Source organism: Lytechinus pictus, chromosome 10, assembly GCF_037042905.1.
Source record: "Lytechinus pictus isolate F3 Inbred chromosome 10, Lp3.0, whole genome shotgun sequence".
In the NCBI taxonomy this organism is placed as follows: domain Eukaryota; kingdom Metazoa; phylum Echinodermata; class Echinoidea; order Temnopleuroida; family Toxopneustidae; genus Lytechinus; species Lytechinus pictus.
The window spans coordinates 22,919,484-22,933,276 of record NC_087254.1 but is presented as its reverse complement, the minus strand read 5'-3'; the positions used below and the strand labels follow the sequence as shown (position 1 = coordinate 22,933,276).

The following is a 13,793-nucleotide window of genomic DNA, read 5'->3' as shown; positions in this document are numbered from 1 at the left end:
ATGTAGGCCTAAATATTATCGTCCACCTCAAAATCATTCATGAAGATTCAAAAAATAAAATCGAATGAAATATTGCAATCCTATATTAAATCATATAAATTACCAAAGTAATTATCACAGACCTTAACAAATAAAAACAATGCTGAAATTGTATTTCATGAATGACCTGGCGCAGAATATTTATATATAATTCAATAATATGACAAAAGGGAGTTGGTTATCACCCCCAATAATGAAAAATGTTCATTTTCTTGCTGTTCACCTTTGTTGAATGTATTGAATTGACAGAGTTGCCAAATGCAAAATGACCGAAATAAATCACAATGACCGGGTGAAATGATAGCAAAAAAGATCACCTAAATCAATGATGAAATTAATACAGAATCCCTTTGACAACCAAACTGGCAGGTTGTGTATACTAATTACGATTAGAATATTAAAACCTTCATTACTTATGATTGCGCTCCCATTCAAACCTGGAAAATAAAGCTTGCTTTTTGGGTGTTGTCCAATAAACTTCTTTTGTGTTCGGTTATCCACTGTATGCACAACGGGAAAGAAAACCTTGATGTGTGACGACACGCACATGTATGGTAAAATAGTCTTTTTAATTTTAAACAGGAGAAGAAAATAAATAGGGGAAATATCTAACTATCAGGAAATTCAAAACTTAATAAGATCATAAAGATATTTATTAAGTGAAAGTTACAGTCCAAAACATTAATACCCCGTTGATGAGGGTAAAACGAGGAATTGAATTGACACGCTATCATAATGCAGTATGGATACACAGACTACGATTACAGAGTTGAATGGGGTTGATATCGCACCGTCCCGTTTATTGCATGAACTTTTCTAGTTTCAAGTCATCAGGAATGTTCTGATTGCCCTATCCAGGAGGCAGGAGCTATAACGGATCTTACTATTTACTTGAGCTTTTTGGAGACAACAAAAATACTTCTCATTATGTGGAAATAGATAGCATGCAGGATCTCATTTGTGACAAGGATTTGACTGCGAGAATGCCATTAATTTGCAAAACTGTTTCAGCGAGAGAGAGATTGTGAAGTCTCCTTGGTCTAGCTCCCTGCTGTGAGAGAGAGAGTTGTTCGTTCGGATAAAGGAGTCATTGTTAAGCCGGTGGTATAGGCGTAGTTATCTTGTCAAGTGGCTGCCTAGTTGCACTGCAGTATAGTTTCTTAGCGTGTGGAAAGAGTTCTTTGTGATGACAGAACTGGGGAGTGATCTAATTCCGTCAACCAGAGTTCATAATAACAGAGGTAGGTGTATTATTGTATCATTGACATTAGAAGCATGCAAATGGAAGAGAATCATTTGTGAGAGTTGTCATGGAGTAGGTCCATGATCCGATACTTTGGTTTTAGGCCTGGCTGTATTACCCTTTAATATATTTGAAATGTCACAGGCATTCACATCAGGGACGGGCCCGGACGGCACACGTTCAAATTGTATTGAACCAAAAAAGGACAAGGGTAAAAAGAGGATGAAAGGGAAGAAGAATAAAATGCCAACATTTATCTTTTATTTTAAAAAACTGGCATGTGTCATGTTCAAACTCTAACTTCCCTTATAAAAAAAAACCATGGTTTTACAACCGTAATCATGGTATAACCATGGTTAGGGGCGGTTTTACAATGGATCGATGGTAGTTCATGGTTTTAAATTCATAACCAAGGTAAATGTGTGGCAGAAGTGTGGTAATACCATTGTTAAAATACCATAGTTATAATAACATGATAAAAATGTCATTTTATGAAGATTTTAAAACCATGGTTATAAAAACCATCATTATACCACATTTAGAAAGTTAAAAAACAATAGTTATAAAACCATGACAAAATCATCTTTCTACTTTGGTGAAAAAAACCATAGTAATTTAACCATGGTTGTAACCATGGTTTCACAGTAGTATAAAAACAATGGTTAGGAAACCTTGATTTAACTCCCGTTCTACTAAGGTTGGAAATCAATGTTATAAAACCATGATTTAAACCATGGTTTTATGATAGCATAAAAACAGTATTTATAATACCATGGTTAAAATGCCGTTTTACCAAGGTTGAAAACGACGGTTATACACCATGATTTTAACCATGGTTTTAAGATAGTTTGAAAATGATGGTTATATAACCATGGTTTTAACCGTGGTTTAATGAAAGTGTAAAAACAGTGGTTACAAAACCATGGTTAAATTTCCGTTTTACCATGGTTGAAAACGACGGTTATAAACCATGATTTTAACCATGGTTTTAAGATAGTTTGAAAATGATGGTTATATAACCATGGTTTTAACCGTGGTTTAATGAAAGTGTAAAAACAGTGGTTACAAGACCATGGTTAAACATTCGTCTTAGCAAGGTTGAAAACGATGGTTATAAACCATGATTTTAACCATGGTTTTAAGATAGTTTGAAAACGATGGTTATATAACCATGGTTTTAACCGTGGTTTAATGAAAGTGTAAAAACAGTGGTTACAAGACCATGGTTAAATTTCCGTTTTACCAAGGTTGTAAACGACGGTTATACACCATGATTTTAACCATGGTTTTATGATAGTTTGAAAATGATGGTTATATAACCATGGTTTTAACCGTGGTTTAATGAAAGTGTAAAAAAAGTGGTTACAATACCATGGTTAAATTTCCGTTTTACCATGGTTGAAAACGACGGTTATACACCATGATTTTATGATAGTTTGAAAATGATGGTTATATATATAACCATGGTTTTAACCGTGGTTTAATGAAAGTGTAAAAACAGTGGTTACAAGACCATGGTTAAACATTCGTCTTAGCAAGGTTGAAAACGACAGTTATAAACCATGATTTTAACCATGGTTTTAAGATAGTTTGAAAACGATGGTTATATAACCATGGTTTTAACCGTGGTTTAAAGAAAGTGTAAAAACAGTGGTTACAAAACCATGGTTAAATTTCCGTTTTACCAAGGTTGAAAACGACAGTTATACACCATGATTTTAACCATGGTTTTATGATAGTTTGAAAATGATTGTTATATAACCATGGTTTTAACCGTGGTTTAATGAAAGTGTAAAAACAGTGGTTACAATACCATGGTTAAATTTCCGTTTTACCATGGTTGAAAATGATTGTTATATAACCACGGTTTTAACCATGGTTTTATGAAAGTGTAAAAACAGTGGTTACAATACCATGGTTAAATTTCCGTTTTACCATGGTTGAAAACGACGGTTATACACCATGATTTTATGATAGTTTGAAAATGATGGTTATATAACCATGGTTTTAACCGTGGTTTAATGAAAGTGTAAAAACAGTGGTTACAAGACCATGGTTAAACATTCGTCTTAGCAAGGTTGAAAACGACAGTTATAAACCATGATTTTAACCATGGTTTTAAGATAGTTTGAAAACGATGGTTACATAACCATGGTTTTAACCGTGGTTTAATGAAAGTGTAAAAACATTGGTTACAAAACCATGATTAAATTCCCGTTTTACCAAGGTACTAACTTTGTTAGTCTGGGCCTATAAAGCTTGTCACGACTAACTCAGCTGTGGACTAACGAATGTTTTTCATTACTCGTATTTCGTATACTGCATGGGTCCATTGATATTTTGTATTTTTATTAATGACATGTGTAATTTGAAATTGCATGTACATTCTAAAATGTCTCTTTATGCTGATGATACCGCCATTTTTAATCACGGTGAATCAATTAAGGAGGTACAAAAGTATTTGCAAGATGATTTTGATTCAATAAGTAAATGGCTAGACTTAAATAATATGCATTTACACCCGCAAAAAACAAAAGCCATGGTATTTGGTCAAAAGAAAAAGTTGAGGGGTGCTCATTTGTCAGTGAAATTCAGGAACATACAATTAGAAAATGTAAAAAAGATTAAATACTTAGGTGTCATGCTTGATCCGGGCTTGACTTGGTGCGAACATATCGTTTGTAAAATATCTCGGGCAATAGGTTGTGTAAGGCGGATTAAGCACTTACTGTCCTTTGATATCATGAAGAAGCTGTACTTTTCTATGATTTTACCTTACATTGATTACTGTATTACATCTTGGGGAAGCAGTGCAAAAATACATTTAGATAAGATACAAAAACTTCAAAATAAATATGCTAGAATGCTTTTGAAAAAAGATTATCACAAATTTCTTTGTTGCAGTCACTGAAGTGGCAATCAGTAGATCAGCGTATAAAATATCAGCCTCCGATTGTGTTCTTGTATATAAAATAATGAATGATTTAGTTCCAAATTATTTAAAACCTTTAGTATATGTAAACGGCCCGTGAAATACAGGACACGGTATTCTTCACGATGCCCCCTTCAGCTTCCCAAAGCTAGAATTGAACATAAAAGAAAATCTTTCGCATATGTCGGACCCAAATTATTTAATGCACTTCCTTCAAATTTACAAGTTTGTACCTCCTTGTTAGTTTTTAAAAAATTATGCAAAGCCTTTCATACGAATTGATAAAGATCTTTATCAATTCATGCAAAGCCTTTCATACGAATTGATAAAGATCTTTATCAATACGAATTGATAAAGATCTTTATCAATACGAATTGATAAAGATCTTTATCAATTCGTATGAAAGGCTCGAGCGAAATGATATTCCATTGACAATGCTATGTATGTTTAAATTGTCACTTCCCACTCTATATCTTGGTGTTAATTGTTTCTGATGTTAGATATTTTGTATTTTTGATGTTGTTTGTTGTTGTTGTTGTTGTTCATAGTTATCTTGACATGTATTTTAAACTGCAGGGCGCCTTTGTAAAGCAGTTTTAAGAACTGAACAGGCCTACCCTGCAGTATACAATAAATAAAACAAAATAAATAAATAAATAAATAAATACTTTATAATTGTGTTCAACACGGATTTCGCGCATTCCCCGCCTGCATGCCCCCCCCCCCTTCCCGCTCATTTTCGCGCCCTTTTTTTTTATGCGCGACGTCGATGTACTAGTACAACGTGTGTAACGCACAACCCGCACATGCATAGCGCATATACACACCATAGACAAATGCACACACACACACGTACGTACGTACGCCGTGCAGATACAATCAGCTTAATGCTTCGAAGGCCAAGGCCAGGGCTAAGCTTCAAGTCCATGAAATTCAGGCAATTAACTGCATTTTGAACTGAAACTATAGGAGCTACCCTATTTCATCGAGATTCGAGAATAAAAGTGACATCACCTTTTGGTCTTGATTTCTTGTCCCACTCAAAATACCATAATTGGGGGATGTTCAATCGGGGCTTGCCTGGCCCCACTCACACTAGTACGAGGTCTATAATAGTATAATGGCCCCATAATTGCCAAGTATGTTTACACTTCTTTTGTTATACTTTTATGTCGCTTGCATTATGATGATTACCAAATATGCCCGTCATTTTTTTGTACCACAGTCATTATTATCATCATCGTCAAAACCACCACCACCATCAACACCATCATCATAATGATCTCAATAATTATTCATCACCATCTTCATTTGTCATCTGCGTCACAATCATCATTATCATCATTTATCATCATCACCACCACCACCATCATCATCACCACCACCATCATCATCATCACCATCATCATCACCACCACCACCATCATCATCACCACCACCACCATCATCATCGTCATCTGCGTCACCATCACCATTCACCATCATCATCATCATCATCATCTGCGTCACAATCATCATCATCACCATTATCATCATCTGCGTCATTATCATCATCATCATCATCACCACCAATTCATCATCCAAATTGAGGAATATTTTGACGTCACGTCACAGTGACGGTCACACCTTTCTTTTGAATTTGAGTTATTTTTCCTCAATACCTAAAACATGGCTCCAACATGACTCTCGAATTGCTATCATAAGCCCAGCTTCAATCATTTCTAATGGTACTGTCAGTCACTGTAGATTAAACGAACCGTAGTGATGACTGTCCGTTCAGTTTCATTCATTTGAGGCCTGCTCTGAAAGCAGTGGGGGGGGGGGGGGTCGCGCCACGGTGATGATGAGAATAGAGGTTTTTTTTAGAGGCTGATATTTTTTTGGGGGATGGTAATGATTATTTTTCAATCATGATCACTGCGTCTATTCTGACCCGTTGATAATGATTTACAGATTTAGATTTTAGATATCTTGCTGAGTCATGATGTTAGCCCTCTCCACTTATTGTCTGTTGACAAAATGAGCCCTATAATACCAAGGCCAGGTCCATAATATGCCTCTCAATCGATTCCAGCCTTCTTCTAGTCTAGTTGTGAAAGTTTCATGATCGTTTTCATGGTATGCACGTAACAATAAAGACGGAAAATATGAAAATACCGCGAGATCGACATTTAGGCGGCCTATGTGTGTCGGAAATTTCCTTTTTGTAATTATTTTTACATGGGCTGCTGAATATAGCCAGATGGGGAATAAATCACTGTATGTTACATATCTATTTGGAGCTACCGATGTCAAGTTGAAAGGGACACCATGTTACTGGTGTCATTGTAGGAAGAGGGGACAGGGGCGCAATTTTAGCACTGGGCATCCCCCCTTCCCCATTACATACTTTGAGTGTCTGGAGAATCATTCGTCGGATTTGGAGAATCATTCGTCGGAAGTAGTTACGAGAATAATAGAAGTCTGGCAAAAATCAGAGGATGACAGATTTAATTTTATTTTAAAAGTACAAAATTTTATTAAAGTAACTACTCTTAAACTTAATTGTCATGATAATCATTTTTATTTAATGTCTTGATTTTCCCCCACAAATATCAATTATTCCTCATTATTCTCGGTCATCCTAATTGTTATCCTATTATGTACACGCCAATTTTTCAAACGAACGTGTGTGAAATAATGTATCATTGATGGATATTCACCAAATCATAAAATCATAATATCCTATGCTGGGTAGTACAAGACATACAGAGGTTCCCATGGAGAAGATAACAAGCCACGCCCTTCCACTCCACGGGGTCAAGGGTCAGCTGATGAGACGATATCTCACCTGTTATCAATTCGAGGAGGGGCACGAATATTTGCGAAACAAGTTCCTTCCACTTCCCTGCTTCGATCATAGTGTGCGATCAATCATGACCCTTCCCTTTCTCTCTCTCTCTCTCTCTCTCTCTTTCTCTCTTCCACTTCATTTTTCATCAGTCTCTTAGATGCAGCCCCCCCCCCCCCAAAAAAAAGGATGAAATAAAACAATTCGTGGTGATACTGGCCAAAGGTAACGCATTATCTCAATGACAGATGCTGAAATAGAAACAAAAAAGACTTATATTGAAAAATGTTGATGAATTATTGTGAAATATAAAATTTTGCTAAAACCACTTTGTCATGGGTCTGCATCTGCAAATGGCACTGTAATAATCTCCAATTGAGGTGATATTATAATATCCGGTGGGGGGGGGTGCACTCGGATTTGGAAAGGATGGGGGCATGTGGCTCCGAAATTTAATGAAGTGTAAAATAAGAATTAGATCGGGAACTGGAATTTAAAATGAAAGGGTGAAAATGAGTGATGTGCTTGTGAGCGGCTGGCAGGACGCAAGGAGGAGGGGGTGGGGGGGGGGGGGGGGGTAAGGGCGCACGTCATGAACATACCCATACCCCCAGCTCGATTCTTCGTATTCGAGCCGTATAGGCCTATAAGAAATTTGCCCATTTTATTTTTGTCGGAGTTGCTTACAGAACAAACAAAATAAACAAATTACTATCACATTCCATTCAAACAGGAAATTGCATTCTAACTCATATAAAGTTAAACTGCCACTCCCGAGATGATGCATCCTGTTCCCATACCTGGAAATCTGACATAATTAAATTTATTATCCTAATAAATTATAGCCTAAATCTAGTTTCCCCTATATGACCATAATTATCGTTTGGAGGATCCTGCAAATACACTAGTCCCAATACGTCGTGACGGTGATATACTAAACGATTTGAGGTATAGGACCTATAAACTGTGTACATGGTCGGAGTGAAAAAAAAGGAAGCTTAGGAGTATATGAATCTGCATTATTTCCTTTGGTCGAGACCATGGTCAAGACGGAGGAACTTTGCATCGCCATTCAACAACCTTGTCAAAAATTGTAACTGTATGACAAGTAATTTTAAAGCGTAATTATGATTGGAGTCATGCAGTGCTTCCACTTTTTAAAATGAATTATTCTGAAATAAACACGGGAAATTCCTGAAATTTCCACGAATATCTTGGAATTAGTAAAAAAAAAAATAGATTATGACTGTCTGTTTTGGGGTTTTAGTGTCCTTTTGAATGATTTCAAGGTGGTTTATATGTCATAGATATTTGCTCTATATTTTAGGTTCATAAATGTCAACTTTCAGCTTTTAAGTTATTTTGCTAGATCATGAGCGGAGTGAACGTACGGTAGGCATCGATCTTCATTATAAAGAGTAGATTTTTGACCAGTGTAGTCTGTTAACCAATAATGATATCTTTGAGAAATCCTGGAACTCGTTCTGTTCCTAGAACATGTAGAAATATCAGCGAAAACCTCCGTCAAAAAAAACCCTGTAATTTTTATCTGATGTTTCTTGGCGCTGGACCGATCTCCCAATGAGTAACATTCATCATCTCTCCTTCCTCTCTCGTTTCTCATTACAGGTGATTGATATTGCCCGTAGCAAGTGACCGGACACCAACCCAAGCTAAGGTCAGGTTACCTTGACAACCGTGTTTTCTCAGGTCACTCACAAAACTTGAAAGGCGATCTCAAGGAATTTTCTGCTTCTTAAAGATAGTCTTGGAGCCACAGGCCCGATTTAGGTGAGATGGAGTTGACGAATATTATCTACTTTGGTTGTTTCACTTCATAGGAAGAGTAATGGTTTGGATATTTATGAGAAAAATCCGATCGGAAATGATGAATATTACAAGTGATCAAATTGGTTATATGTCCGCATTTTATTATTGTCTCCATTTTAGGCTTGACTTAATAATTTTTCTTTATCACGGAGTGGAATAATCTTAGTTTCATGATGAAGTTATAATGAAATCTGGTAATAAATCTATATATTGTTTTATCTCTCTTTTACCATCACAGTGGTTTCGCGGGATTATTATCAGATATTACATGGTTTAATCGTGGAGATAAAAGGGAACCGTAATGGCAAGGTATAATTTTCTTGAGGGAAATTGGGAAAATTGTAATGAGAATAACAGCGGATCGTTTCAGTTTCTGCTTTTAATAATTCAAGTTTTATCGATTGGTTCATTGCCGTACAAACTATTGACAGGTTATTTTCAGTATGTTGGGAGTAAGAAGCTTGGACTTTGCAAGATTATGGGGTGGGGACATGAGATGGCTGACTTACCATGGTCCATCAAGATCGTCCAATGGTGGGATCATTGATTAGGGGAGAGATGATCAATGGCTCCTAGCTCCCCTTCATCATACCAATGCACTGGGGAGTGGGGACTGTAACTGACTTCGACATCTGTCTCAATACTCAGGGGCCGCGGAACGGGGGGGGGGGGGGGCTTCAGCCCCCACTTAACTTCAAAAGCCACAAAAACGTAAAAGTGACCTGATGGTGAGTTTTACATGGCTAGCCCCCCCCCCCCCACTTCCAAAACCGTTCCGCGGTCCTTGTCTTCTTTATTTGGGGGTCGCTGATAAGGCCGACACGAACTTCAGTGTTTTGAAACCGGATATGACGGTGTGTAAGAAATAAAAAAATGTGACAAGTGCCAATGAGGTTATCTTACTAAACCAAAACCCTCGATGGCATGATATGTCTTGAAACATGCCCCCTTCTGAGGTTCTTTGGCATGGTGATGTACTATTGTACCATACTTGACACCTGTCAATATCATAATGTCTCACTTTGGATTTCATCCAATAAACTCTCTGCAACGAATGTTATGACTTCAGTAAGTTCAGTTCCATAAATGTTTTACGTGCTTCAAAATGGAGTATCCACGAGGAAGAGGGCATGGGGTCGATACACGAGCCGTGTCCGCCCCTACAACACCACATCGGTCGATTCAGCTGGTAAAACTAAAAATAAAAACGAAAGGAGATAAGGGAGAGAGAATCCGATATCGGAAAAGAAATAGAAAGCATTTTTTTAAAGGGAAATTTAGCTTTTTTCTTTCTAAAAACGATACAGTAAAGAGAAAGAAAATTCATGAGTGAGCGCCCTCCATTTTCCAACCCCCCCCCCCTTTCCCCTCCGCGTGCAAGTATCAGCTGGACGCAGCGGGGTAGCGGTACCAATGTTGACCCCCCCCCCCTTCCCGTCAGAGTGTCGTCCCAACATTGAGGATTTTTTATTCTATTTACGTTTGCCTATTATATTTCTTATTCAGTTTCTGAGTGACAATGGGTGCGTCAAACAACAAGTTCTGTTCAGCAGATCGTCTTCTCCCTCGCTGCGAGCCAGGGGACCTCATCGAAGTTCTTCATCCCTCCTCGACATTCAACCACTGGGGCGTGTACGTGGGCGACGGCTATATCATCCACGTTCGGCATCCATGGGTGAAGAAAGAAGCATTGACGCAAGCAGTGAGTGGGAGACTCGTTCGCGTCAACAACGACAAACATAAGATTCTAAAATACAAGCCATTGCGAGCGGAGAAGATTGTCAATACGGCCTACGACCAGGTTGGATTAGACTGGTATAACGTTCAGTTTTATGGTTGTGAAATGTTCGGAATTCGGTGCCGTTATGGGATTAAGGTGAACGTTGCTGATCTATACAGAGAGGTCATTGCCGAACCTAAAGACACTCCGTATGCCATGTGTAACCCCGTCGTCATGTACGGGCACCAGCAGCATGAAACCGGGCCTGGGGAACTAGACTATCAAAGTTATGATTGACAGCATATGGAATGGCGAGATTCACCTCCATAGTGGGATTTGATCAATGGATTTGATCCAAACTCATTATGTGCCTTGGCTGAATTTACACCCGACTGTCAGAAGGAGATAATCTAGTCGAATTTGACAGTAATCAGTGTTCACTTGGACAACCATAGTTTCCGGAAATGAACATTATATCAAACTTTTCTTGTTTAAAGGCAAAGCATATAGTGTTTACAGCTATGATATAGGCCTCGCCATGATAGTGCCCTTGACAGATGAAAACTGAACTGAGTGTGTGTGTGGTTTGGTAATTTGAAAGGGAAATGTGGTTTGTCTGTGAGCTAATCTAAAGGTATTTCGACAAGGTCATGTGGGTTGACTGGTTCCACATCAGTTCAGCTGATATATAATATAGCAAGCGATCTTTAAACAAATTAATGGACGGGGCGATGGGAGGGGGGGGGGGGTGAATGATAGGTGACGTGGGTATGTGCAGTCATGTGCTCCGTTTAGGTACACATCAATGTCCCCAGCCCCCAGCCCATATCGATTGAAAATATCAATTGTATATCTTTGTTGCCCCAGGTAGGTGTTTCCATAAAGCTGTTCGTAAGTTACAAGCGACTTTACGAACGACCGGTGGTCCTTTCTTACGAACTGAATCAACATCAATGAAAATTTGGTGTATTATAGCCTATATCTTTTACCAACTTCGAAAGTTTCTTGTAACTTATGAACAACTTTGTGAAACACCCAGCTGGTGCGTGCACACGGAGCTTAACGTCCGTATCATACCAAAGATAATACTATTAATGATCATAATTATTAATGATCATATATTATTATGATCATTTCACCAAATTTGTTATTACAATTATACTCTGTTGCTACAATGATACAGTATATGTGATGTTTATTTACCGTTGTAGCACACAATGCATTCATTAGTTTTTATATCCTTAATCTCATATTTTTATGACGAAACCTCATCTTGAGTAAGTTATGATCTTCCATCACTATATGTTTATCATTATTTTAAAATCACTCATTTAATGGTGCTATTATGCTATATATGACATTGTGTTTAATTATGCAAATTTTGCAGTTTAATATATTGTGAGTTTCTACGTTATTCCTACAAGAATATACATGTACCTCCATTGCTTGAATTGTTTAAACTTGTCATTTATTATCATTGCATCTGAAATGAATGCATGTTTCATGCATAAGCCAGCATATTTTTCTTCCAAATTCACCCCCGCAAATATCTGTAATTCCCTTTTCCCGAAGGTTGTTATCGAGTCGTCACATCGCAACTCATCAATGCTAGTTCTCTGTCTGTATGTTTCCATGATTAAATTTCCATGTCTTGACAAACAGCCAGTATAACATTTTAAAACATAATTTCATTCAGGCTGTGATCCAGAGAGGTGACACCGGGGTACATGTCCCCTTTTGCTCAATGCTCCCATTTCTATTAAAATGCGCTTCATTTAATTAAAAATAATATTTCTCATTATCTCTTATACTGTTTTTGTTTTGCTTGACAGAATTTTGAAGAAAACAAAAATCGGTGCACTGTTTTTGTGCCACTTTACCCCCCCCCCCCTTAATACGAAATTCTGGACCCACTCTTGCTTTCATCAGACAATATTCTTCAATTTGTATCAATAATCAAACTTCGTCACTGATAACAGAACGAACAATGTAAACTGAAGTACTATAACCCCTATCTTCACAAATCATACCTTTTATTCACAAAACAGTCTTCCGCGAAACTATATCTGTCGACAAGATGTAGAAGGCACAATGTGAAGACTAAGGTGTTTAAAGCAACACCGGTCGGTTTTATGAGATGGTCACACCCGCGGGTGTTAATACACAGGTAACACAGCATGGTGTTTAGTTTGAATATTACACCAAAAATAACAAACAGAATACTACCACAGTGTTGAGCGAACACTAGAGATTTGAGAATGGTGTAAAATTCTTGTTGCGGTCCGACTGCTTCCACTGTTATTGCATTACGTGCACTGTAAAAACTGTGGTGTTAAAACTGACACCGGTTGGTGTTAATAGAGGACCACACCCTCTGGTGTTAAAATTACACCCTAGAGATTGAACATAACACCAAAGAGTGTAAATGTAACAACCAAAGGTGTTGTAATAACACCTATAGGTGTTTAACTAATACCATCAATTTAACACCGGAGTAAAATAACTGGTGTGGTCCTCTATGTACACCGGTTAACACCACAGTTTTTGCTGTGTGCTATTGGCATTCGGATAATGATGGGATGTGAGTTGATTATGGGTAATGGATAATTCCTCATGATAGTCGATAACCTTCTTGCCAAATATGGGCCGGATTATATGCATGGAACTAGATAAGCTATTTCTTATTTATTAAAGAATCCACTCTAAAAATATTGGGTAAAATGCTCCATGAGGGTAATTATGTGTCCAATCAACATTGGGCGTTTCTTTTGAGCATTTTTATTTATCCAGCATGTCCAGTGTGATGAAAATATTGCCCATGCTAAGGTAATTGCTGCTTAGTTTTTAACCTTACTGGACAATAATATGCTTCCCGCATTGGGTAAAATACTGCCCCAAATTGGTTGGACACATAATTGCCCTCGTGGTGGTAAAACATTTACCCAATATTGTTTACAGTACAGAGTTTTCATTATCTGTAATTTTGCTGATAATCAATTAATACTAAAATATCTTACCGATTAAACAGTCATGAAAAATATACCTGGGGCCCGTTTCATAAAGCTGTTCGTAGAGAACGACTGGTGATCCTTTTTTGTGGTAAATAATATTCACTATTAAATGTTCATTGATGATTATGCAGCGCGTGAGAAAGGTTCACCAGTCGTTCTTAAAGTCGCTCTTAACTTACGAACAGCTT

General features: G+C 37.5%; 1 long non-coding RNA gene across 1 annotated transcript; it reads left to right on the top strand.

Annotated features, from left to right (window-relative positions):
- Positions 1-789: 789 nt before the first annotated feature.
- Positions 790-12,394, top strand: LOC129269312 (uncharacterized). The gene is made up of 3 exons (XR_008585384.2): positions 790-1,280; positions 8,674-8,835; positions 10,381-12,394. It is a non-coding gene; the product is annotated as an uncharacterized LOC129269312 (long non-coding RNA).
- Positions 12,395-13,793: the final 1,399 nt, after the last annotated feature.